Genomic DNA, 27,041 nt, shown 5'->3' with positions numbered 1-27,041 from the left:
ACGATCTAATTCTCTCTCCCAGAAATTGAGAATTGGGATTGAGCAAGAAGAGCTCATTCACTTCTGGCACTGAATATGGAAACTTGGGATTCATGGGGTAGTCTGGATCTCTGCAAGAACAAAGGAGAGAGAGACACACAGACTTCTTCTAGTTGTCCTGGTCCTGCATAAGACCCAATCATAATAGGCCTTTGTATTCAATCACAGGCTATTTTACTTTTAGAATCACTTTTAGAGTCCCTTTTTTTCTGAATGTAGGACTTTTAATGAATACACATTGTGTAATGAGATCCTATAAAGGAATGAATTACAAATACCAAGAATGGAAGATGAGGGTAAAGGTGGAAGCTTTCATGGCCTGTGTTTTCCTCTTTTTTTATTTTTTTCCTCCTAGCTTACTGTGTAATGCTCTCTAATTTTCTCTAAATCCCTTTCCTCAAACAAAGTTATGGTAGAAAAATAGCTTCTTAAGTTTACCTTTGTGCCTCTTTCCAGCCGCACCCAACACAGTCCTGGAATTCCTAGGAGGACAACTTGTGTTTATTATTGATTTTATTTATTTTTATTTTAAGTTTTTACTTTAATTCCAGTTAACATACAATGTTACATTAGTTTCAGGTGTGCAGTATAGTGATTCAACTATTCCATACTGTTATTTATTTTAAAAATACTCTTCAAAATAATTTCCCATAATTCCAAGTGAGGTGATTTCCATTTTTTTTTCCTCCATTTCCTCCACTGCCTTCTCCCCCCAGATAGGGAGTTAAGGAACTGCAAAATCTATTACATAGAAGACACATTTCCCATGAAGAAGGAATGCCTGCCCTCATAAGGAATATGTCATTGGAATTTATTGCTGTGAATGGTTGGCCATTCTGGAGAAAGTCCCTTGCAATTCTATGACCTAGTAATCACTGCTGATAAATCATTTTTTAAAAAACAAGAGAAACTGAAGGTTTGCCGAGCAAATCTCTGAAATGTGACAATTGAATGATCTGCAGTTTATTTCGCTAATGAAAAGACAGTCCCTTTATGCCCGACTTCTTTGTAAAAATGAATGTTTCTACACTTTCTTTTTCTGAAAGAAGGAATTATCCCACAGTTTAAACAGAGAAATTGCAGCACAGGTTCATCTTCTTAGTGGGAGAGAGACCCCACATAAAATTCAGAAAATTTAGTGAAAGCAGCAGAACAAATGGGATATTATATGAGTGACAATGATCTCAGCTTTCTTTCTAACATGAAAAGACAGCTGGGTTGAGGCACTTGGGCCTCCCACTGCTGGAAGAAAAATGCTTGAATTCTCAATACCTTTGATTTGCTAGTTTGTGGAGGTGAGAATGTGGGGCTCACAGCATGTGCTTCCAGTAAGTTAAATTTCATCTGCTCATCTCTTCCCACCTTTCGCCTACAGAAGATTTCTAATTGAAGTCTCTGCTAAGGAAATGTCAGCCTAATATCTACTTGAAACTTGATTTGGGAGTTTTTGTGGGGTTACTGGGCCTTTATTCATCTCTTTGAAAATGAGATACATCGTATAGGTTTTGTTAGGCTTATTTGTTTGTTTTCTGTTTGGTTTGTATCTATGACAGTAGTGGATTACAGTGGTGCTCCTTCCGAAAATGTATAGCTACAGATACAGTGACGATGCCATGATGTGGTTACAGGGTAATTTAAAACTATAATTCCTTAGCTATTTGTTCATTTTATCCTCACTTCAGTGAATAGTGCAAAATGCCTCATCTTTAAAATAAAGGATAATACTTTTATCTATTTATTTTTTAAATATGGCACACTTCATGAATTTTCATGTCATATGTGCACAAGGGCCATGCTAATCCCCTCTGTACTATTCCAATTTTAGTATATGTGCTGCCAAAGCGAGCACGAGGATTATGCTTTTAAATAAATAATTACGTGAGTTTGTTTTACAAGTATATCCTTTACCTCCCAGGAAACATTTTGCCACCAAATATATTGGCTACTGAAGGACCAGGGAAATATATATGTAATTAGTGCATGAAATTCAAGACGACACTTTTGGTTTTTGCCTTCAGCCCAAAGTTTTCCTAACTACTGGTTACTCCTGGGCATTTCATAAGAACACCATTTGGACAGTTAACACCGTTTTTGTCTGCCCCTTCAATTATTGCAGCTTCTAGGCAGTTTCTTTATCTTGGCAGCAACTTACTCTACACAGAACCAGCACCTGATATTTCTTTTAAGGTGAAAACACAGACTGTTCACACAGGACAAGGATGGTAGGAGGACAACTTCACACAGGTGGAGGATTCATTTTTACATCGAAGTAATAAAGTCAGGAGGAGGATAGTAGCTGACATCAAGGCCCAGACATCAAGGCCTCAAACCAAGTCATTAATGGTTGAACATGGCCTAGTCCATTTCCTGCACATAAATGATACATTGAATATGAGCCAACCTGTGGTACTTCTATTGCAATGAACATTTCCTGAGAAATCATACCCTGAAAATGAAAGCTACATTAGGGGTATATGGTTATATATGCATCCTCCTCTGTGAGGAAGTCTTTTCTTTCCACCAGTGTTGCCCTTGAGCATCTCCATCCGGGCGTGGATATTCACTGTGGCTTCCTTGCTGATCATGCAGCTCTAGCATCCTTGCCAGTCATTTGCCATACCATTGCCAGTGTGCAATGCTACAAAGCGTCTTTGATCAGGTCTGTCTCCCTTGATTATAATCACAGACTGTTTCTTTCTCTAGCACTTTCAGAAAACCAGGGTGAAGTCCTACAGATCAAAGAAGTTCAGAAACCTGTCTCAGTTCTAAAAGTGCAAAATCCTTGGGTGCTCTCCCCAGACAGGTAATAGCAAGATACCCAAAGTCCAGTTTAAGGTCTTCCAAGGATAGCCTTTTCCCTCCTGTTAAGGCCTGGGGGGGTGGGGGTGGGGTCATACATATGTAAAGTGATGGAGGAAAGCACTACAGGATCAGTCCATTCTATTACATAGAATGTGGTGAATGAATGACAAAGACTTGATACTAATGTAAAGGAGGAAAAACCATTTTCTTTCTATCCTTCTGAGTTCTTATATGACACTCCTATGATAAAAGACACATGAACAAGAGAAAAAGAGAAGGTTATTCACATGCATACCTCAGGTATGTATGTGGGAGATACCCATGGGAAACTAAATAATTCCCTGAGATGGCTAAGAATTCAGGCTTAAATACCATTTTAATAGATGAAGGGTCAGGGATGTAGGATTCTTAGAGGGTTGTCAATGATTCTTAGGAAGAAATGAATAGGCTCTTGGAAGAATATATAGGAGGTATGACAGTTTGTGACAAAGTTTGTCTAGGTGTATAGTCAGTCCTCCCTGGTTGGTGACATCCCTCTGGGAAGAGATTTAGGACAGCTAAATTCATTTTGGAAGATCTGTCTTTAGGGGATCCCTGGGTGGCGCAGCGGTTTGGCGCCTGCCTTTGGCCCAGGGTGCAATCCTGGAGACCTGGGATCGAATCCCATGTCGGGCTCCCGGTGCATGGAGCCTGCTTCTCCCTCTGCCTATGTCTCTGCCTCTCTCTCTCTTTGTGTGACTATAATAAATAAATAAATAATTTTTAAAAAAAGGAAGATCTGTCTTTAGGCAGATAGGAGGAGTTTAAAGAAAGCCTCTTCCTGTATTAGCTGTTTTTAAAGTGACTATAATGGAAAATAATCAATATGCCAAAGAACCATATTCAGGGATAGCATATTCTGCTGCCCTTCACTAGCTTGACAATTTGTGTCCCATGCAAAGAAATGGACTGAATCCCATTTTGCATAGCGGCTACCTATACTAAAACAGTATGATCACCTTGGGTAACAAATATTATGGGGAGGGATACATACCCTCCAATAATTTGCTTCATGGATATTTGCCAGCCAGCCTAGCTGGAAACATTTGATTTAAACTGCTTTGATCTCCTTGGCCTCATGTTGATGACATGGCAGAGATCATCAGTTACTGTAGACAAGTGCTCCTGCACCAAATAGCTCAAGAGTGTTGTTTTTCTGGTAGAAAAGGGAGGGAAACAAGTTTCTTTTGCAAAATACTTGGACTTTATGAAAGCAAGACATCCCCCAGTAGGTAAGGCTGACCTTACAATTTGGGTCCAAAATTCAGTAGTGGAGGCAGGTTCAATTTCCCCTGAGGTACCTATCATCCAGTGATGGAGTCAAGCTCTTTTGTAACAGTAATAGGGGGAACAATTACTTTCCAACAATAGGGCCAATTAGAGGCCCTCGAGAAAGTACTAGAGATCTATAATATATTTATCATGCACATCAACTCTTGACATACAAATTAGCCTAACCAAAGCACAGAAGAACCACCACCAAGCCCAGTGATAGACCCTTCTCAGAGCAAGACCAATCTTTTCTCCCAGAAAGATTGGGACTATTTTCCCATTTGTTTACCCTTTGAAGCCTGGCAAACATCAGTGATTCTAAGATGATGCCTCATGCCTATTTATTCTTTAGCAAAAGATGGCAGCATCTGTTGCTAAAGGGAACAAAATCAAACCAAAGTAATGAACCACATCACAGCAACACAGCATGGCACAACATAACTTTTAAGAGCTTGCCTCAACCGACATCTTGACCTTTAACTTTTATCAACCCTATATTGAATTCTGCTTTTCGATAATGCTATTATCTGTAATTCTACAGAGGATCCTCTTGTCAGAATTGTTCCTATGGCTACCTAGAACTTCCTCTCTAATTCCTACACCTGGTGACATCTCCCTTATTTTTCAGGAGCCTTTTTCAAATTCCAGCCTTCACTGAGGTCTAGGTATATCTGCACACATTGTCTGTTTCCTTCCGCACTGCCTCTATCAATGTGTTTTTGTTGTGTTGTACCTAATTAGCTACATGTCTGTAAATTCTTTGTGATAAGGACTTTTCAGGTCAGGGAATGCATATAATTAATTTTCTATGTCTGTTATCAAGACATGCCTAAAACACAATGGATCTTTACAAAGAAATACTCATTTAGTCAATACCTCTCAATGATTCAGAATGGTTGAAATAGGATGGGGATACATTCCAGATAATTGATACTCTAATTAACCTAGTAATCTGTATGCCGTAAAATTGATAATTTTTGTCCGATTGCATATAATTATCTACATACAAGATTAAAAATACTTGGAACATAACTTTAAATTTTATTAATATCAAGCATATACTCCAGGATGCTGTGGGCCTTAGGTGAATACTCTTCTTCTATTCCATGTCTGGGGATAAAAACAAATACAGCCACAGTTGGCTAAGGTCTGCACCACAGTTATTTATATCAAATCCAGCAAGGAGAAAGTCTGCTAAGAGCATTGTCTCCATCATCGCCCTCATTTCTAGCCTGTTGGCTGCTGACTCCTCATATTCTCTATACTACTGGGAAAACCACATATTCCCAACTTTTCACTTTTCCTTGGGAAGGAAAGCATAGCTGGAGAGTCCCAGCTCCACTCTCCCTGGTCCCAACACATTCTCTCTCCTTTGGGGAAGAGAATTAAATGATCTGATGAGTGAGTTTGCAAAGGGAAGTGGGATTGTGTGGCTTAGCCCCTGAATTATTTCTGAGGCTGAATTCTGGTTTCTGAAATGTGAGAAGTGGACTGACCCTGAAATGGCATATGCTGTGGTCCCATGGATCCAGGAGCTGATTGGGTCAGTCTGCCTTGATTCATGGATAAAGCCTTAGTAAAGCCCTTTGGCTACACCCAGATATCTGGTCTTTCATTACACATCTAGTTCATAATAAAGGCTTATTTTTTTAAATTGTTTTTTTTTTTTTTTTTTTAAATCTGTCTGCCTCTTGTGTTTATCTTTCAATTGGCTTTGAATCCTGGAGAGAGGGAAAAAGATGTAATTCATTGACCTTTCTTTCTGAAACCTAAAGAGCTATTTCATAGAGCTCATAGTAAAGCAGCTTTCTTTGGTCTCTACTCACTATTTTTTATCAGCCCACTCTCTCTAAATCCCTGTCACAAGAGAATGAACTCTGTGCTCTTTCTTTCAATTTGACCTGGCCCATTGGCCTTAAGACAAATGTTGTCATCTGGATTCTCTCTCCCGTAAGAGACACTTGGTCATTTGCAAACGTAACATTGAAAATTTTACTTGTAAAAAAAAAAAAAAGAAAAGAAAAAAAGAAAATTTTACTTGTAAATTCTCTACAGAACCAAGTCTGCCTGAATCCTCTGGTTCTACCCAACATTAATCTGGTGGTCCTGCAAATAAAATAATAATAATAATAATAATAATAATAATAATAATAATAAACAGAATCTGTCAAAATTCTTAGAAATATTCTGATTATTTGAACATGTCTAATTGAAGGAAGAGATTCATTTCATTGTGTGACAGAGGCCGTTATTATTAATGAATGATTATAAAACAACAATTAATAGGGCATAAACATTATGAGTACCTTCTGGGTACTTATAGGGCAGTTATTGTTTTTCTTCCTCTTCACATTTGGGCCCTCTTAGCCACTAAAACAGTCACTGCTGAGTCTCATAAGCATATTCCAGTCATGCAAAACCATTTCCTAAGGTTAGAGTCAGACTTTTTTTTTAAGATTTTATTTATTTATTCATGAGAAAGAGACACACACACACACACACACACACACACACACACAGAGGCAGAGACACAGGCAGAGGGAGATGCAGGCTCCCCAGAGGGAGCCTGATGTGGGACTTGATCCCAGGACACGGGATCATGACCTGAGCTGAAGGCAGGGGCTCAAGCATTGAGTGGCCAGGTGCCTCTAGAGTAAAACTTTTGAATAAATTTTCATAGAATGAATAGCCTAACCTAAATAATGTTATCCTCCCACACATTGCCATTGGGTACATATAATAGTCCTTAAAGTATAACCTGCTTTTCCCTTATGGAAAATACCTTAGTGTTTTCAGCAAATCAGCTAATATGTTCATCTCAATCTCATAAAACTCATCTCCCTGTATCTACATGATGATTTCTGGATTGCTAGCTTCTTAAATTCATGTTTAAATGCTCTGGTCTTATTTGCTCACAGAGACACTATGATCAGAAAGGTGATTTTACCAGAGTGGAGTTACTGCCATTTCCCAAACAGTAAAAACTCCACTGAACATTTGGTGGTAGATTGAAACTGTCTGTGTACTTCCTTGGGGAAAAGTAGAGTCCTTGCATTCTTGGCTTCTTTTAGGACTTCCAAATGTGTCTTCCCTCAGTTGCCTTGGTGATTTCTTTGCTCATCTGTCATCACAGGTGGTCCTTACTCTTCACCTGTTTCTTCTCCTTCCATTATTTACCAAGTGACTTTACTTGTGCTGATATAAACACAAGACACGCTTTGGAGGTCATGGATGACCATCAGATGAGGGGGATGAAAAACTCCTGTAAGAAATTTCACTTCAATGAGAATATTTATGGGAGGACAGGGAGGCAGCAGAGCAACTTTTGATTAGGGATCCCTGGGTGGCGCAGTGGTTTGGCGCCTGCCTTTGGCCCAGGGCGCGATCCTGGAAACCCCGGATCGAATCCCACGTCAGGCTCCCGGTGCATGGAGCCTGCTTCTCCCTCTGCCTATGTCTCTGCCTCTCTCTCTCTCTCTCTCTCTCTATGTGACTATCATAAATAAATAAAATTAAAATTAAAAAAAAAAAAATGATTATACCACATTATTTCCTTAGCCTTATGGTGGTTGCTTTTCATTTGCTTTAGAATGAGGAGAAGGCTATCTAGGTGGAAGAAAATAAAAGCATTGAGGGCGCTCATTCCAAGTCATCTTTGCAATGGATTCTAAGGTTTTTCACATCAATGTAACTGAACACATTCTATGTTTTTTCATTTGTTTGGTGGTGAAGACAGCCCTCCATGTCACAACTAGTATTCTCTCAAGAAGAAGAAATTCTAAAATAGCATCTCAGTCTTTACTCACAGTGACTGCCCAGTGCCCTTCAGCCCCTGAGATAAATCTGGCATTTATAACCAGAATATTTCTCTCCTACATTCTATTGGAAGCCTTCCTCAGTTTGTTGGTGTTTTCTCCCCTCTTTGCTTAAGTGATGAATGTGAAGAATCATTTATTATTCAGATTTGCAAACTGTAATCTAGATCTGCATTCATGCTCTGTGCTTCCTGTATTTCACAGTAATGTCACATGAAGCCTACTTAGCAGGGGCTGGTTCTTAAGTTTTTAAATTTGGGTGGGTTTTAGTAGCAACAGAATTGCTCTTAGACGAAGGGTGATGGTTCAGGAGTTCTCTATCCATATAACTATTTCTTCGAAGTGAAGGATTTAGAATGTGTTCTTGAGGAAGGATGGAGAAATGTTTTAGTAAAGTTGTCTGTGAATGTCCTTGACTAGTCTCTTGCTGCCATAATCAATTTAAACTATCTTTATATATAATTCATTTGCTCCTCCATCACACAGGGCGTTCAACACTGCTTCTATTTCTACCTGTGTGAAGGTCATTCCTTTGGCCCACAAAACACCTCTTCCTTAATAGTATTGTTTGTCGGCATATATCAATTTTCTTGAGATTGACTCATGTGTTGGGAAGTAGGCTAGATTCTTGCTTTGTTCTTACCTATACTTGACAACTCAATCTCAGACAGGGTCTTTCCCTTTTGAGGTGACCAAAACATGGAGTACACAGAATTAAAAATGAATCTTAACATAGGGATACTGTACCAGTATCAGTATGTCAGGGTCCTAGGTGGAGGCGCTCATAGCAGTATGACCTTAGTTAACATTTTCACATTTTCACCTCCTTTCTGGACTCAGTATTCTCCTGTGTAAAATAAGGATATTGGACTATGCGGCTCCAAATGCTAATTCTTGTTTTAGTTATTTAAGTTTCTAAGCATTGTTACTACTGCTGTGGCAAAGAATGTTAATTGTTATAAATCAAAACTTGTAAATTATTATTTTTGTAGAATAGTAAATTATTATTTTTGTAGAATAGTAAATTATTATTTTATATGCTGATGACTTTTCTAGAATATAGATATTATCCTGTAGCCCAAACTGTGTCTGAAGTATATAAAACCCAGTGCTGTCTCTAACACTCCAACAAAACCAAGCTCTAACATATTTCAATCTGTCACCTCAACACTTTGCATATTCTCTTGTCATGTAAATATTTTCCACTTTGGTTTCTTATGATCATGTGTAGGAAAATATCAGATTACGTAATCTAGGCAAAGGGGGGGAATTCTTAGTGCAAATTATTCTTTAAAGCAGTTAAATTATTTCAGATATTAGCTTTTACAAAAGTTCTGTAGGTCAGAGTCCCATTTTTTTCCTCAAGCAGTACATTTATGAAGGTTTGCAATATATTATCATATTAAACTCTCCAAAAAAGTGTGAGCTACACTATGGAAATTTCTAGTATACATGGCATTATATCTAAGGACATTTTCAAAAATCTCTAAATTTTCTATCAGACATAATTAGGTATAAAATTCAGTTCTAATTACAAAATTAATAATTAGAAGAGGAAGAAACTGGGCAGCCCCAATGGCTCAGTGGTTTAACGCCGCCTTCAGCCCAGGGCATGATCCTAGAGACCCAGGATCCAGTTCCATGTCAGACTCCCTGCTTGGAGCCTGCTTCTCCCTCTGCCCGTGTCTCTGCCCCTCCCCAACCCCTGTATCTCTCATGCATAATTATGTAAATAAAATCTTAAAAAAAAAAAGAAGAGGAAGAAACTATAAGGTCAGAAAAAAGGAAATGAGTAGGTAATTCCAACCCCTTCACTTTCCCACTTTCCCAAATTACCTCAAGCTAGGGGGAGGCGGGCACCTGGGTGGCTCAGTTGGTGAAGCCTCTGACTCTTGGTTTCAGCTCAGGTCATGATCTCATGGGTATTGTGATTGAGTCTGGCATTGGGCTCCTTGCTCAGCGGGGTGTCTGCTTGAAAATTTTCTTCCTCTTTTCCTCCTCCTCCCTCTAAAGTAAAATAAACCTTAAAACAAAAACAAGAAAACTACCTCAAAGGGTCTTGAGAACAATAAAGGAAGCTGAGAAGAATACATCAGGACCTTTGACTTTGACTTTTCCTTCTCTAAAAAAGAAAATTATATGTCTAGAAATAGGATAGAATGCAGAAATCAAAGCCATAAAGACAATAATCATTAACATCTGGATAGAGAAGACTACTTGGGAAAATATCCCTCAGTACCTATGTATGACATATACAGCAAGACATGGCAAGTCTGCATTTTCATAGTTAAAATTGGAGTAGAGAGACCACCCAAAGATTTCAGGTGAGCAGTGTTGGTAATGGAAAACAACCAGAATTGCCACTATTAATAGGTTAGCAGGTGCAAAAATGTCATTGAAAAGCTGTCTAGTTTTCTGTATATTTGATTTTATTTTAATAATTAAAAAAATTGGGGCAGCCCCGGTGGCTCAGAGGTTTAGCACCGCCTTCAGCCCAGGGCCTGATCCTGGAGACCCGGGATCAAGTCCCATGTCAGGCTCCCTGCATGGAGCCTGCTTCCCCTCTGCTTGTGTATCTGCTTCTCTTGCTCTGTGTCTCTCATGAATAAACAAATTAAAACTTGGGGATCCCTGGGTGGCTCAGCGGTTTAGTGCCTGCCTTTGACCCAGGGCATGATCCTGGAGTCCTGGGTTTGAGTCCCACATCGGGCTCCCCGCATGGAGCCTGCTTCTTCCTCTGTCTGTGTCTCTGCCTCTCTCTCTCTCTCTCTCTTTCATGAATAAATAAATAAAATCTTAAAAATAAAAACTATCAGCCTCCTTTAAAAAAATAAAATCTTTAAAAAAAAATTTTTTTAATTGATAATTTCTCTTTCTCTGCGGTGACTCTGACTTTACTTTTCCTCTAAGACTTTAAGTTCAAGGTGGGAATGGAGAGTTTTGTTTTTAAAATGATAATATATGTGTGTGTTTCTAGAGTTTTCTATTTGGTTTGGGGTGGCTTTGGGGGGAAAGAGAGTTTCTCATGATTAATTGGAAATCCCAAGAAATGGGATAATATTTTCCTTTTCTCAAATGAGGGACCCTTCAATAGCAGAGATTAAATAATTTCTCTGTGACTTGTCATAACGTGACAAAGATGGAGCCAACATTAAAGTTTCCAGTTTTAAGAAACTCCACCAGATACCTTGTTCCTCTCATCAACATTCTAAAATTTAAAAAATAAAAATTCTCTACTTCAAATTCAGAATAACCAAAATAGTGGTGTCTCTTAGCTTATCTATGTAACAACCTCTTTACAATGTCTTTTAAAATCATCTGCTGGCTGTGTTATGACAAAAATTATACCGTTCTTGATTTGAAGTCCTGAATCTACATCATAGCTATTTGGGCAAGTCATTTTAAGTGTTCTAGGTTTTAGTTTCTTTATAAAATGTCAGTCAAAATATCATCATTTCAAAATTAATGAAGATCAGATTAAATAATGAGTTTGGAAATACTTTGTAAGCCATAAGTTTTCACTAGCAATTTACCTTGTGTGCTTCAGTAATATTTCAGAAAACGTTAGTGACTTTTTGTAACACATAGAATAACAGCTCCACTCTAATGAAGGGCATTCAAAATCCTCTTTGACATATATTTTCAATATTTTTCCTGCTAATAATAATAGCTAAGATATAATGAGTAATTATTCAGGGAGTTAAATCATGGCTGTGTGATTCTAGAGTAAACTTAACCATCATGTAGTCTTGCTTCCAAATAAAGCATCTTTCTTGAACATCACCCTAATGTCAATCACGCTCAACTATGTGACAACTACCTTACTATGCTATGAAAAATTTTGATGGAGAAATTCCCATAAATGCTGAACAATCACATGAAAATGCTGTTTCATTAAGGAATTTATCTTTGGTGTACCTGCCCCTGCAACCCCCTCCTCTGTCCCTCCTGATTCAAGCTCTCTTGTTATACTTACAGTTCACTCTAATGTCCCTTTGAGCATTTATCATAAGTGTAGTTAAAAATGAATTGGACTATTAGTCTTATCATTTCTGTACCTCTCAGTAGAAAGTGCCACAAGGGCAGAGGCCATTGTCTGCTGCTGTATCTTGCACAGTAAATTCTTGATAAAAACCTATTGAATGAACAATGAATGAATGAATGAATGAATGAATCTCATCTTTCTTTGTTTTATCCCTTTAATTTATAAGCTGTTTCATGGTTTGGAAATCCATTTTCTTTGTCTTTTTCCCTACGAATTGTTCTGGTTGTATCATGAATTCTCCAACTTCCTGGCCAACCCTAATTAACTAAAAATATTTATAGGAATTTCCCATAGTTATGTCTGTGCCAGAGACAATGAAATTGCCAGTTTCTTCCTCTTTAAATATTAGATTTCTGAAATACAAGTAGATTAACTCAGCAAAGAAAATAAGAAATAGAACCTTTTCATGTTTTGCACACTGCTTTAAAACTGTATTTTGAATGTGTTTTTGAAATTTGCATAATCATTCATGGATCTCCTTTCATTTGAATACCTCAGTAATGACAACTTAAGATACATTGTTTACTGCTTATTTAAAGTAAATTTCAATTATCAAAGTGGATTTTTATGTATGCACCTGTTTCCTTATTTGCTGTGGACTCCATTAGTAATATGATCATATATGCTGATGCTGTTTTGAAATTGTGATTTGCAATATACCATGGTAACTTCTGCAATATTAAAGAACGGTGTTTTTTTTAATCCTGTTAAATTATCTAGGATGGAATTTTAAAACTTGAAATCTCCAGCATATGCCACACTACATTTATCAATGTTTATGCTATATATAGCTATTTACATCAAGGCTTCAAAATATTGTGGAAATATGCTTGGCTGAGTGCCAATTCAATCCAAAGGTGAGCCCTAATTCCTGGGAAATCTCCTTCTTCCTATGAGCTCAATTATAGAATTTTGTCTTCAATGTGTTCTAACATAGATATTTCTTTTAAATTTTATTTTTTGGTGAATATATTGGATTCTATTTCATCATTAAATTCTACCATCTTAGTGAAGCCCCAGAGAGGATAAACTGTCCATTTTAGAGAATGATGAAGTTATAAACTCAAAACCCTGTTTTAGTTCTACTCCTTACTAGTTGGGTAAAACTAAGTATATATAAAACTTCTTAGATCCTTCTCATTCTGTAAAATGTATAGTAGTAGTTCATGCCTTACAGAATTTCTGTGAAGATTTAATGATATAATACCTGAAAGAGTTTAGCACAGATCCTTGCATATTATAAATGCTCAATAGATATTAGTCATTATTTTTATTACCATTATTATTATTATTATATTCATATGTAAGTAATTTTATCATTTACATGGGCACTTGCTGTCTATTCTTTCCACATATGTAAGCTTATTTTTCTCTAGACACCATGGATTTAGTACCTGGTTGGCAACATCGTTCTTTCTACCCTTCTTATTGCCTTAAATACAGTAAACAATCATTTGATTGAAAGTTAATGTGTTGGTATATGACTCCACATTACAATGGATTCACTTGCCTTCCAGAAATGTCATTTGGGCACCTTTTTCTGTGTGATACTGGGATGGGCACTGGAGAAACATAGGTAAATAATGCAATATTAGAGGTGACTTTTTAATTCAAAATGTATCCAGATACCTAGTTTTCTTTCTTTCTTTTTTTTTTTTTTTTTTTTTTTAAGATTTCTTTATTTGAGACAGGGTAGGAGCAGAGGGAGCAGGAGAAAAAAGTCTCTAGCAGACTCCACACTGAGCACAGAGCCCCAGGGCTGGGACCTCATAACCCTGAGATCAAGACCTGAGGTGAAACCAAGAGTTGGAGGCTAAACTGACTGTGCATCTGAGGCACCCCCCAAAACCTATTATTAATACTAATATTTTATTAATACAAATAAAGCCAAGCTCTAGAGAAAGAGAAAAGGAAAAATAGCTCTGAATAATAATATACTTAAAGCATTATGCCAAATGAAGTATTTGCAAGTTAATTATCTAATCTAATGTAGTCACAGTTGAATAACATTGGAAGTAATTGGGGAAACAAAGCATTGATAAGGTGTTTGTTGCATGTGTGTGGTTCTTTGAATAGTAGCATCTAACAGGTTATTTTCTTTGAATTTTAAAATGGAATTAGAAAACAAAACATTATGGAGCAAAATTTTCAAGATGGAAACAATTTTTTTATGTATATTTATGGCATTTTAAATAATTGATCTAGAGGATCCCTGGGTGGCTCAGCGGTTTGGCGCCTGCCTTTGGCCCAGGGCGCGATCCTGGAGTCCCGGGATCGAGTCCCACGTCGGGCTCCTGGCATGGAGCCTGCTTCTCCCTCTGCCTGTGTCTCTGCCGGTCTCTCTCTTTCTCAATCTGTCTATCATAAGTAAATAAATAAATAAATCTTTAAAAATAAACAAATAAATAAATAAATAATGTAGAAAATCCTGTCATAGTCAAGTTTATAGTACTGAAGATATCCTAAAATTCAGCATATCCCTCATTTTTATTTTATTTATTAAATGGGAATTGGTAAGAGAGAGTCAATTTATTAGTTTTAGAATCAAAATAGTGGTCCTATTGGTTTCTCATTAGTTCAATAGGCTCCCAAACAGATTTTGTTGAAGTGGAGAAGGTGCACAATGCAAACCTAACAGATGAGAGTGGCCAGGATGAGGCTGATAAGGTAGGCTATAGTCAAATCATGAAGGGCTTTGAATAATGTGGTAAGGCTGGATTTGAGTAGTAGTAACATGATCAAATCTGTATTTAGAAATCACTTTTTAAAAATTTTAAAAAATTGTTTTTCTTTTAAATTTTTAATAATATTTTATTTTTATTTATCTTTTAGTTTTAGGCTTTTGTTTTGTTTTTTGTTTTTTGTTTTTTAAGTGTAGGTAGTAGTTTAAAGAAGAGTCTTGCTGGAAGCAGCTAGCAATAAGACCATGACTATCAAACTAATTTCCTTCATAGAAAATGGTTATTCTTTTAAGTGTTTCTGAAATTTTATGGGACAGTCTTAGCATTCTAAAGAGTCTGTAGTTATACACATATTGTTTGTTGTCACTTAAAAATTTGGGGCAGAAAAAAATCATTACGGTGACCATTTCTGATTGACTATTTGTCAAGCCTGTAGGTGACCCCCTAGTATCTCATAAGATCTGGCAGTTTTCTGTCTCTCATTATTCCATTCTTCATTAGAAATCACTTTAAGGGCAGCCTGGTGGCTCAGCGGTTTGGCGCCACCTTCAGTCCAGGGCTTGATGCTGGAGACCTGGGTTAGTCCCACGTTGGGCTCCCTGCATGGAGCCTGCTTCTCCTTCTGCCTGTGTCTCTCTGCCCACTCCCTCTCTGTGTGTCTCATGAATAAATAAATACAATCTAAAAAAAATTGTATTTATTTATTTTGGTTTAGAGAGAGAAAGCATGGAGGGAGGTCTAGAAGGAGAGAGAGAGAGAACCTCAAGCAAACTCCCTAAGTGTGGAACTCACAGGAGCAGGGGGATTTGTGGGATGCGGGAGAGGGAGGGAGCTCAATCCTATGACCCTGACATCATGACCTGAACGGAAACCAAGAGTCAGATGCTTAACTGAGCCACGCAGGCACCCCAGAAGTCATTTTTAACACTTTGGAAGATGAACTGGAGTGGGGGAGAAATTAGAGGTGAGAAGAACAATTTGGAAGTCCCAACAGGAAAAAAGAAAAGAAAGGAAATCCCAACAGGGACTAGAACTAAGGGTATGCAAGTTCTAATGGGGAAGGGAAGGCCGGGAATTACAGGACCTCTTAGTTATCTTTGTAAGAGGAGGAAAAAAAGGGTTGAAATCTTGTGTATTTCTACCCTACAGGATCTTCACATATATTTAACTAGGGCTCTGCAGAATTGATAAGGTGTCAGTATAAAAAAGAAAAAAAAAAATCAACAAATAAGGATGAAAAAGAATTTCATAAAATCGGCATACTGCCAGAGTAAGGAGTGGGAGATGTGGAGATAGAAGCAATACCTATGTGTTACATGTATTATATATATATTATTACATATATGTATCACATGTATTAATGTCATATGTACAGATATATTATTACAAATGAATATAGAACATTGAAAAGTTTTCCAGCCTCAAGTCATTTAAAAGACAGTGAAATAGCAATTTAAACAGAAGCAGGCTAGATTCAGGAAAGGGTAAGTGATAAGTTTCATTTAGCTAGTCAGTGGCAAAATATTGTATAATTAATTATTATTTACAAATAGATCAAAGGAGCATAGAACTAGGTCTTGTAAATAGTGGGTGAATAGTTGTGGTAGAGAAAAGGATAGAGAATGAATAAAGCAAAAATTTGGTCTCAGCCCTCATCATATTGATTTGTTTGGACATTTCTGTAAAAATATTAATGATAATAGTTATAAATATTTTAACTTACCATAAAGGTATACAGCATTGATTGATTGATATACTGAGCCACTGGCAAACTCTTCTCTTTCTGGTTTAACGGGTGCTTGTGAGAACATACATCTTTCCTCAAGCATTGATGGAAAAGAGCTGGAAAAAAATTGAACTCTTTTTTTCTTTGAAAGTATGGAGAAGGAAGGTTTAATTTGGGGAAAAGAATAAAGGAGCATTTTATTGTACTTTTTGTTAAGAGTAGCCAAATGCTGGAAAAGTATGATACCAAGGAAATGGAGGGTACATTAATACGTGCTCAGAAAAAGAGAATTGATGTTTTAATATCTTCTGGTGTACACCAAGATGATTGGCTATGAAGTGAGTTTTCACCTGATTTGAATTAGAACTAGATACCTTATTGGGCAGCACGGGTGGCTCAGCGGTTTGGCGCGGCCTTCAGCCCGGTGTGTGATCCTGGAGACCCGGGATAGAGTCCTGCATCGGGCTCCCTGCATGGAGCCTGCTTCTCCCTCTGCCTGTGTCTCTGCCTCTCTCTATCTTTCATGAATAAATAAATAAATAATCTTTAAAAAAAATAACTAAATACCTTATTTTAATTGATCACATTTATCACACACTTATCACCCACAAGTAGCCCCCTTAAAATTATGAGGTAACATCTATAAAGAACATAGGTGTAGAGAACACATCTGGGCTCACCAGCATTAGAAATAATCTCTATGTCTTCCTTCTTTTGCAGCCCTTTACATTGACATGCTCAGTGAGCTTCAGTGATTTGAACTCATCGTGTGCACGCACCTCAAGTGTGATAAGCTGTGCAATGTACACAGACAACCTAAGGAAAAGAAATGGGTTGCCAAAAGGTTAGATGGGGTGGGAGGGGGAGGAGAACACAGCCAACTAAAAACAAGATAAGAAAAATATGAAAATCAGAGAGCTATGTAAAATAGTTCTTCATATACAGTACTGAAAATTTTCTGGCATGTACAATGCAGGAAAAACCAAATTAAACTGATTTGAGAAAGCGTTCAAAAATTCAGTTCAAGTTCTACTAGTGGCTCAAAATATGACCTTCTACATGCTTGTAATTCAGTTTTTTCATCTCCCAAAAGAGAACAAATGTTCTTGGAAGTAGAAAATAAGCCACATAAAACCATCAGGTATTAAGATGCATTTGGAAGATCTTTGGAGGTCAAGGGTTTTGAAATTCTACATGTAATACAAAATCCAAAGAGAAAAAAAATGAATTCTCTTCTGCTGGTCTAGTATAGTAATCGAAGTATTCATCTCTCAGCTAAATACCCAGATTATCTTTCTATAGCTATCTAAAGTTCATTATGTGAAGATACTTTCTCGGTAAAATTCCTTTTTGTTAACCATCCTGCAGTTTGGATTTCTGTATCCTCTGCAGTCTCAACACCAGAGCAACATCATTTCCAAATAGTCATAGACTGAGGAAAGCAATTAAGGTTAGTGGTAGATGAGGGAAGGGCAAGTGGTTTCATTTCCATATAGCTTGAGTATGATGCGATTTATCATATTTAGCACCATGAAGAGCACAGAGATTTTACTAAATTCAGGGAGATAAGGCAAAACCAAAAACTACAATAACCACAGAAACATAGCCTTAGATAGTCTGGGGAACTGTTAATGCCAGGCGAAGAACTTTAGAAAGGCAGTGGGCAGATCAGTTTCTCTAAGAAATAACCTTGGTTTTCTGGGTTTGTTTTGTGTGGAGTTTGCTTGTTTGTTTGTTTTTTAAGATTTTATTTATTTGAGAGACAGAGACAGAGATAATGACAGAGATAGCAAAAAAGAGCACAAGTTAGGAGGAGAGGGAGAAGCAGGCTCCCCACCGAGCAGGGAACCTAAATCAGGGCTCAGCCCAGGCCCCTGAGATCATGACCTGAGTCAAAAGCAGATGCTTAACTGACTGAGCCGCCCAGGGGCCCCCCGTGTGGAGTTTTTTTGTTTTCATTTTTTTGACATTGTGTCTGTTTCACATCACAAGAGAGCAGTGCTCATACTCAATAGCTTCAAATGCTGTTTTAAGTTTAAATAAAACGATTCTGAACATGTGCAAGAAAGAATGGAAAACGTTTTAGCCACAATTACACAGACATCATAATTTCTTCCATTAGTAGTATACTAGTTACAGGGTAGATTTATTTCTTATAATGAAGACCCAAATAAAAGCTTGTATATCTCTTACATAATAATATAGAAATAAATGGCCTAGGGCTTATAATAAATGGTTTCATTGTATCAAGACCCTTTATTTCGGGTCCTCCTTACATATCTGGCAATGTCAGATAACTTCTCTTCAGCTCCAGCTAAGCCATTTACATTCAACCAACCAGAGGGAAAAGATCATGGAAAAGGGAAAGGGGCAGTCATGGTGCTTCTTTTAAAAGAGGTTATGATTACTGGACTTCTATCTGTTGGCCAGGGCACAGACACAATCAATGCAAGGGAGACTAGAAATTGTCTTTCTAGCTGTCTGTGCAGCGTATGTCTCGTTCAAGTTCTATAGAAGTAAGGTAGAAGGGGTATGGGAGGGGCAACTTTCACTCTTGCCATAGTTCACCATAGTCTCTTCCAAGAGGTTCAAATCTCTTTTCCCTGCTCAACAAGCCACAACATGAGGAGCCACATCAAGACCTGATGGAGAGAACAGACCATTACTTACCTAGCTGTGCACTTTGAACTGGATGTAACTTGGGAATTGTCTCCCTTGTAGAGGGAGTGAATATCCCAAGGGAGACCGTTCTTCCTGATGTGGCTCATCATGCTTAGGATAGTTAAACATAAAGGAAATGTCCTTTTCTCTCTCCTACACTAATATAAAATGATGAAATAAGAATAGCATAAACAGAATTAAAATTCCTTTTTGGAAGAAAGCATGGGAAATTCAGAGCAGTCACTGAACTATCACAACCCCCAAATCCCACCGGGCAAGAGTGGTGAAAAATCTGTTTTGTCACTGAATTAAGTTCCTTGGTTAACCCAAGAGGCAGCTCATTATAATGCCTTCTGGATATTGTGATTATAGCTTGGTTTTGTCCTTTGTGAGATTTTCCTTGTCCTTATCTTTCACTATGAAGACATTGGAAAATATATATTTTTTAGAAGCTTGATAATTTAGTTCACATCATGATCATGGGTTTGAGGTAGAGTTTTGTTTTAAGGTTAGGAAAATGACAATCTTTTGTAGGTGGCTTCTTTAGAAATACCATTTCTTTAAGAATTTAGTAGGCTTCTAGTCAAATCTGTCTGCAAATAATCCTAAGTAAAAATCTCATCCAAAGATATTTTTTATACTTAAACACACTGGTCTTGAATTTACTGGCTCTTTTTTTTTTTCAAACTTAACCTTGAATGGACTAAGAGCTCTACATCTTAATCTGAGTTTTCTCGGAGCTTGCTTTCATTGTCTGGCTGAAAACTCTGTAGGAACTGCTTGGGGAAACTTAAGGCTACAATCTTATCTGCTATAAACTGCCTCTTCAGAGCAACATTATTAGTGGTAGAACTTTAAAAAAAAAAAAAACCACACACACACACACACAAAAAAAAAAAAAAACAAAAAGAAGCTAACAGACCTATATTCTGAGGTTTTCAAATCAATTCTATAGTTATAAGCTCTATGACTTGCAGGTCTATAATTGTGCAAGTCTGCTTTTCAAGGTATCTCAAGCAACAGAAACCTCTGTCTGTATGACAAAGGTCTGCTACTCTGCAGCCTGCCTTCCCTTGCTGACGTTTAGCAATCCAAAAAGAGAGCCACATGCTTTATATTGCTTCATAGTATTTTTTCCCTATAGCATTGCTCTTCTGGGTACCATCTGTATTATACACATTTGTAAATGTTAGCAATAAGGGTAATTAAAAATAGAGATATTTATATCTTTCTCAATAACTATCCAGACATCCAAACCAAATACAGAGAAAGGAGAAGGGGAAAAAGAAAGGAAAACAACAACAAGAGACATATGTTACATACAGAAGTCAACATTGTTTCTTATAAATGACTTCTAATAAGGACAAACCTCTGATAAAATTGATTAACTAAAACAGAGAAGAAAGACATGACCAAATATCAGGAGTTAATGTTTAGACCTAACAGGTGTTGCACGTATGAAGAGGTAATCAGAACATGTTATGAAAAATGTCATTCTGGTAAATTTCAGACTCAAATACAGTGGGCCAAATTCTTACAAAAATGAATAACACTTATACTAATTCAAAAAATGGAAAAACTCATAGACCGATGGCCATTGAAAATATTGAATTAGCCAAAAATGTTTGTGCACAGATAGGTTAAGCCAGAGGTGAATTCCACAGAGTTCTGTCAAAATATTTGAGAAAAAAAAAAATCTATGCAATCTCTCCTAGAGAAAAAGAGGAAACTACTCAACTCACATAATGAGGCTGGCATTACCTTGTACCAAACCAGACAAGAACATTTTGTGAATAAAAATGACATACCAATTTCACTTGTGAACATAGATGAAAATAGCTCTACAGATATAGCAAGATATGATAAGTCTAATAATGTATGACCAAATTGAGAGTATTCCAGGAATGATAATTGGTTTAACCTTAGAAAATTAACTGTCATGATCCTGCATGATTTGTATAAACAAAAAATCAATATCAGGTGGAAAGAGAACAGTTTTACTCTACCAGACAGAATCATAGCCTCTCATCCAATTCTAAGACCTGAGCCAATTCCTAGGCCTGGAATGTTGTACACAAAGAGAAGGCTTGATCTTGTTGTCATAGGTATAACTCGTAATTTTCTTTCTATCCTTCCGCTAAGGAATCTGCAATTATTCATCACACTGCCTGTATCCAAAGAAGAAAGAAATAGGCTTTTCCAGGATGGATATCAATTCTGAACTGAGATAAAACTTAGAAAACTGAGATGCATTCATTTGGGGAATATAAATAATAGTGAAAGGGAATATAGGGGAAGGGAGAAGAAATGGGTAGGAAATATGAGAAAGGGAGACAGAACATGAGAGACTCCCAACTCTGCGAAACGAACTAGGGGTGGTGGAAGGGGAGGAGGGCGGGGGATGGGGGTGACTGGGTGGCGGGCACTTAGGGGGGCACTTGACGGGATGAGCACTGGGTGTTATTCTGTATGTTGGCAAATTGAACACCAATAAAAAATAAATTTATTAAAAAAAAAAAAAGAAAACTGAGATGTTTCTGTGGTCTACCCACAGAGAGGACACTTTTAGAAGTGAGATAAGCAAAATTTTGGCCTAAACTCATTACACAGTGGACTCTCTGAGTCTGCAAAAGCACCTAACAATTATTTCCTCAATTCCTGCATACACTCAAAACATACTCCTCAATGCAGAGAATCCCCACATTGTCTCCCTCACTTGAGGAGTAAAGACTACTGTACTACAAAGGACAAGTAAAATTCTCTGGAAGAAATACATCATGTTCTTTCTTTTATAAGAAACTGAGACCGTGTTCCTTTATTTACCTATTACAAAATAATATGTGAAAAGATGCTTGTCTTTTTAAGAATTTAAGAAAATATCATTATATAGAAATTAAAAATACTTTTTATTGTAGTGCTTGATTTCCTTCTCATAGCACACCATATAGCTCCCCATAGGTAACCATTGACAATATTTAGAACTGGGAACAGTGGGATCCACTTAAAAAAATGATGTTAAAAAAACATAACATGAATACTATTCTCAACAAAATTTTAAGTGCACAGTACAGCATTAATTATGCATTGTCTGTCCTCCTGTGACTGACTTCACTTAGCATAATGTCCTCGTGGTTTCTCTATGTTGTGGCTTATGAAAGGATTTCTTTTCTTTTATGAGACAGAATAGTAATTCACTTTATGTAAGCATTTTTTTCTTTATCTGTTTATTCTTTGATGGACTTTTTGGTTGTTTCTATCTCTTTGCTACTGTGAATAATGGTGCAGTTAATATGCGAGTGCAAATGTCTCTTCAAGATCTTGATTTTAGTTCGTTTGGATAAATGCCAACAAATGCAATTGCTGGATCATGTGGTAGTTTGTTCTGAATTCTTTTGAGGAACTTCCAGACTATTTTCCATAGTAGCTACAACTATTTTAAATTCCCACCAACAGTACTTAAGAGTACTGATTTCTCCACATCCTTGCTAACGTTTGTTATTTTCTGGGGTTTTGTGGTTTTGTTTTGTTTTGGTTTTTGGTAATATCTCATCGAGATAGTACCTCTTTGTAGCTTTGATTTGCACTTCCCCGATGATTAGTGATACTCATCATCTTTTTCACATACCTGATGGGCTTTTGTTTGTGTTCTTTAGGGAAATGTCTATTCAAGTCCTTTGCCATTTTTAAATCAAGAAATTTGTTATTTTGCTATTGAGTTGGGAGTTCCTTATATATTTCAAATACTAACCCATTATCAGGCATTTTCTCCCATTCCATAGGTTGCCATTCACTCTATTGATTATTTCCTTTGCTATGAAAAATCTTTTTAGTTTGATATAGTCCCACTTGTCCTCTTTTTACTTCTACCTTTACTGCTTTTGGTGTCCTATCTTGGAAATCTTGCCAAACCAGTGTTACGAAGCTTTTCTTCTATGTTATCTTGTAGGAGTTTTATAGTTTCAGTCTTATGCTAACTCTTTCATCTACGTTGGGTTGATTTTTGGTTGATTTTTATGTTGTAAGAATAGGCCCTAATTTTTTTCTTCTGTGTGCATACTCAATTTTTCCAGCTCCGTTTATTGAAGAAACTCTTCTTTCCCCATTGTGCTGTCTTGTCAAAGAGCATTTGGCTATATATATGAGTGAGTTTGTTTCTGGGATCTCTATTTTTTCCCATTGGTTTATGTGTCATTTTAGACCAGTACCATAACTGTTTTGATTACTATAATTTTATATATGTTTTTCAGTCAAGAGTAGAAGGCTTCAAACTTTGTTTTTTATTTTTTTCCAAGATTGTTTTGGCTATTCAAGGTCATTTGTGTTTCTATTTGAATTTTAGGATCATTGTTTTCTATTTCTGCAAAAATTGCCAGTGGGATTTGATAGACCTTCTACTGAACCCGTAGATCAGTTTGAGTAGTATGGACATTTTTAACAATACTGTGTCTTCCAATCCATGGACACAGGGTGTATATCAATTTATTTGTGTCTTCTTTAATTTCTTTCAGCAACATTGTGTAGTTTTCAGTGTACGAATCTCTCGTCTCCTTCATTAAGTTTACTCCTAAATATTTTATTATTTTGATGCTATTGTAAATGAGATTGCTTTGTCAATTACCTTTTTAGACTGTTCCTTGTTAGTGGTTTCAAGTTTGTTGATTTAGGAACACTTGAGCAGCGCCAACCTGCCCAGCTTTCTTTTGTCCTCAGTGGCCTCCAGGCATCTAAGGTATAAGGTCTTCGTAGTACTCTGAGACACTCATGACAGAAACCAGTCCCGAGGCAAACCCCTTGAAAAGACAGAATGTTGGACCCATGCTCCAACTCCTTCCTTCCTCAGGGAGAAGCAAATGTTTTCTTCTTTCCATTCCATGCTGAGCAAGGGGCTGGGGGGAGACTATAGTTAGTGAATGAGTGCTATCTCATTCCATTGCCCCAACTTGGCACCCTTTCCTACCAGTGCTTGGATTCAGGCAACACAGAAGCCAGCTCCTTAGGCAGACCCCTCGTTGCCCCCACACAGGTCAAAATATTGGGTACATGTTTTAGTCTTCTCTTTCCATCTCCAGGGAGGAGCCAGGTACTGGAGATTTTCTTGCAGGTCACCATGCTTTGATGTCTCTGGTTTCATGTTCACTTGGGGCACTGGAGCTTCTTAATCTGTTTTCTGGATTTCTCACAAAGGGAATTAGTCCATGTATTGTTAAGTCTGTGTTTCTGTGGGAAGAAGGAAGGTCTGGGGCTTTCTTTTTCATCATCTTGCTAACATCATCCCCTGAAAGTAACCTATCACAATAACCTCTTTTTACATCAGAACTATTTATATCCCAGGACGAATTTTAATAAAAAATGGTGCAGATGGCAGTGATTCTTCAAACATCTTCATCGAGAATATGACTATTTGTCCAATATAGAAGAATCACAATAGGTTATCATAAATTCAATTTAAAAGTGTCACCAATCAAAGCTGCTTTTTTTCATCTGGCAAATGCACTTTTCCTCTATACCAGTTAGAAAAAACCTACCTGAAACAGTCTGCTTTTAACTGGCAAAAACAGTGGTTTATCTTCATTGTTTTACCTCGGAACTGTGCCAACTCTCCCACTCTGTGTGATAGTCCATTTCAAAAGGATTTTTGTTACCACCCAGAAAGACATTACTCTTACCACTATATTGGTGATATGCTGATTAGACCTGAAAGAGCTAGTAATAAACACCTTAGATGCCTTTATTTTTTTTTATTTTTTATTTTTTTTTAGATGCCTTTATAATACATGTGATGACAAAGAGAGACATATGAAAGTCAGGAAAACTCAAGGATCTCCTACTTTACCAACATTTGTATGTATCCAGTGGTAGAGGGGAGGGATCAGCAAACATTTTAGGCTTTGTGGTTCTTCTGGTCTGTGTCACAACTACTCAGCTCTGCCATCGTATTATACAGGAAGCCATAGACAATAGGTAAATGAATGACTGAGGTTGTGTTTTAATAAATATTTATCAAAATAGGTGTCAAACTGGATTTGTCCTTATTTTTCTGACCCCTAGTCCATAACATGCCAAGATAACTCTGCAAAGTAAAGACCTCTCATTGTACTTTGCACTTATCTTTTTCCTTATTTGTCCTTGGTATAATTGATCTTTCAGAGCACCCACAACAAGTATATTTCTCAAATTTTCTTTCTTCACTATCAAAAGATTTTCTTTGCTGGGATCCCTGGGTGGTGCAGTGGTTTGGCCCCTGCCTTTGGCCCAGGGCGCGATCCTGGAGACCCAGGATCAAATCCCACGTCGGGCTCCTGGTGCATGGAGCCTGCTTCTCCCTCTGCCTGTGTCTCTGCCTCTCTCTCTCTCTCTGTGTGACTATCATAAATAAATTAAAAAAAAAAAAGATTTTATTTGCTGATTTAAGTTTCTCTAATAAAGGGGTTTCTTCTTAATACACTTAATACACAGTTTTAATTCCTCTTTTGTGCTTTTGGCTTTCCTACATTATTTTCTTAATGCAAAATTTTGTGTCTTATTTACTAGACTGATTTCTTTCCCTATATTTCATTGAGAACACAAAGTATATGCAGTTTAAAATTGTCTTTTGTTTCTTGTAGATCATGCTCTCCTGCATGCTTATCCTATACAATTGGTCTTGGTTTTTTTTTTTTTTTTCATTTAAAATATTTTACATTTTCTATATTGTTGCTGTTTTTCTTTTCCTCTTTATTCCTTATTGAAGAACAAAAATATTTATTTACAGTTTCTATTTGAAACTTTAAGGAGAATGTCTTCTCTCTGATTTTTATAATTAGTCCTACCAGACTATATCATTTTTAGATCCTAAATTCAAGGACAAGTTTATGTGTACAGAGTCTTATCACAGTTGCATTGTCCAGAAAGCATTTACCTAAGGGAGCTTTGCTGAAATGTGATGAGATGTTCACTTCTTTCCATTTCCTGGTTCTCAGAGTATCATGAGAGAAATTTATTCCTGGATAGTTTAAAACAGTTTGAAATTCCTATTTTTCAAAAGTAGTTTATAAACCCTGTAAGTTTATAATACAATTCCCCGTATACTCTTCATGAATCAGCCACAAAATCCCAGCAGACCATAGTCAGATGCCACTTGTAGAAGTGGATGACTCCAGAATAGATATAAAAAATAAGTTATTGAGGTGACAGAGATAGGTGAGCTCTGGCTGTGTCAGTAGGCAGCTTGTGTGAAATCCTGGATTACTGCTAGATTTTCTTTTCATCCTCATAGGCTCCAAGGGTCTGATGTAGTTATTAATCATATTTGTGTGTGGAAACCATCTACTATGTTCCTTCAGTCTGATGGTGTTTCTGTTTCATAAGCATGAGTCTCCTGGGGACCCCTTTTGGATTTCAGTTATCTGCATTGTAATTAGGAGGTCATTTCTATATGAACAATGTTGTGCATGTAGTAGATACTCACGAAGTATTAATTGCTTGCTATTGACACGTGACTTTGGACATTCTTAGTCGCCAACACTATTTGAATTTTCCAGTTATTTTCTGTGATCTTTCCATGGGACATCCCCCAACTTAAATGTGTGAGTCACAAATTTTTACATATGAAGCAGATTAATTTCAGTTTCCTGGTCTCCACCTTTAGAATGCCTGATTTGGTAGAAACCAGATGGAACCTAGAAACCAGTATTTATAGCAAGACTTCAAAATGATCCTGATACGGGAGGACAGGGAAAAACTCTCTTAATTTCATAGTATTTTAAAGCTTCTGAGTGTTTCATATCACACAGAAAAACATGTGCCTTATTGAATATATTTTCCAGGTTTCTTCAAGATCTTGGGTTGTCTTGTAGCACAGCTTGAGTATGGACTGGTATGAGAACCTCCTACCTTGCAGCCAAAAAGTGAGTTCTGCTGGTCATTTTAGCTGCAGGCTGGGCTGTCAAAAGATCAGAAGTGGTAACTATTATTCTCCTGAT

General features: G+C 37.1%; 1 long non-coding RNA gene and 1 other non-coding gene across 3 annotated transcripts in view; one reads left to right on the top strand and one right to left on the bottom strand.

Moving 5' to 3' along the window:
• The window catches only part of LOC111097747, a 143,396-nt gene that overhangs the window by 41,165 nt on the left and 75,190 nt on the right, over positions 1-27,041 (top strand). The window contains exon 1 of one of the 2 annotated variants that reach the window (XR_005365967.1): positions 26,843-26,966. The exons of the other annotated variant lie outside the window; for it this stretch is intronic. This is a non-coding gene — a long non-coding RNA (uncharacterized LOC111097747). Of the gene's footprint in view, positions 1-26,842; positions 26,967-27,041 lie in introns of those variants that run through there. 2 annotated transcript variants of the gene reach the window in all.
• On the bottom strand, positions 1,782-1,888 carry LOC119873819. Its single transcript, XR_005366320.1, has one exon. It is a non-coding gene; the product is annotated as a U6 spliceosomal RNA (small nuclear RNA).

The sequence above is a fragment of the Canis lupus genome, chromosome 10, assembly GCF_011100685.1.
Source record: "Canis lupus familiaris isolate Mischka breed German Shepherd chromosome 10, alternate assembly UU_Cfam_GSD_1.0, whole genome shotgun sequence".
In the NCBI taxonomy this organism is placed as follows: domain Eukaryota; kingdom Metazoa; phylum Chordata; class Mammalia; order Carnivora; family Canidae; genus Canis; species Canis lupus.
The sequence above is the reverse complement of the archived record's forward strand: the minus strand, read 5'-3'. Positions and strand labels throughout refer to the sequence as shown.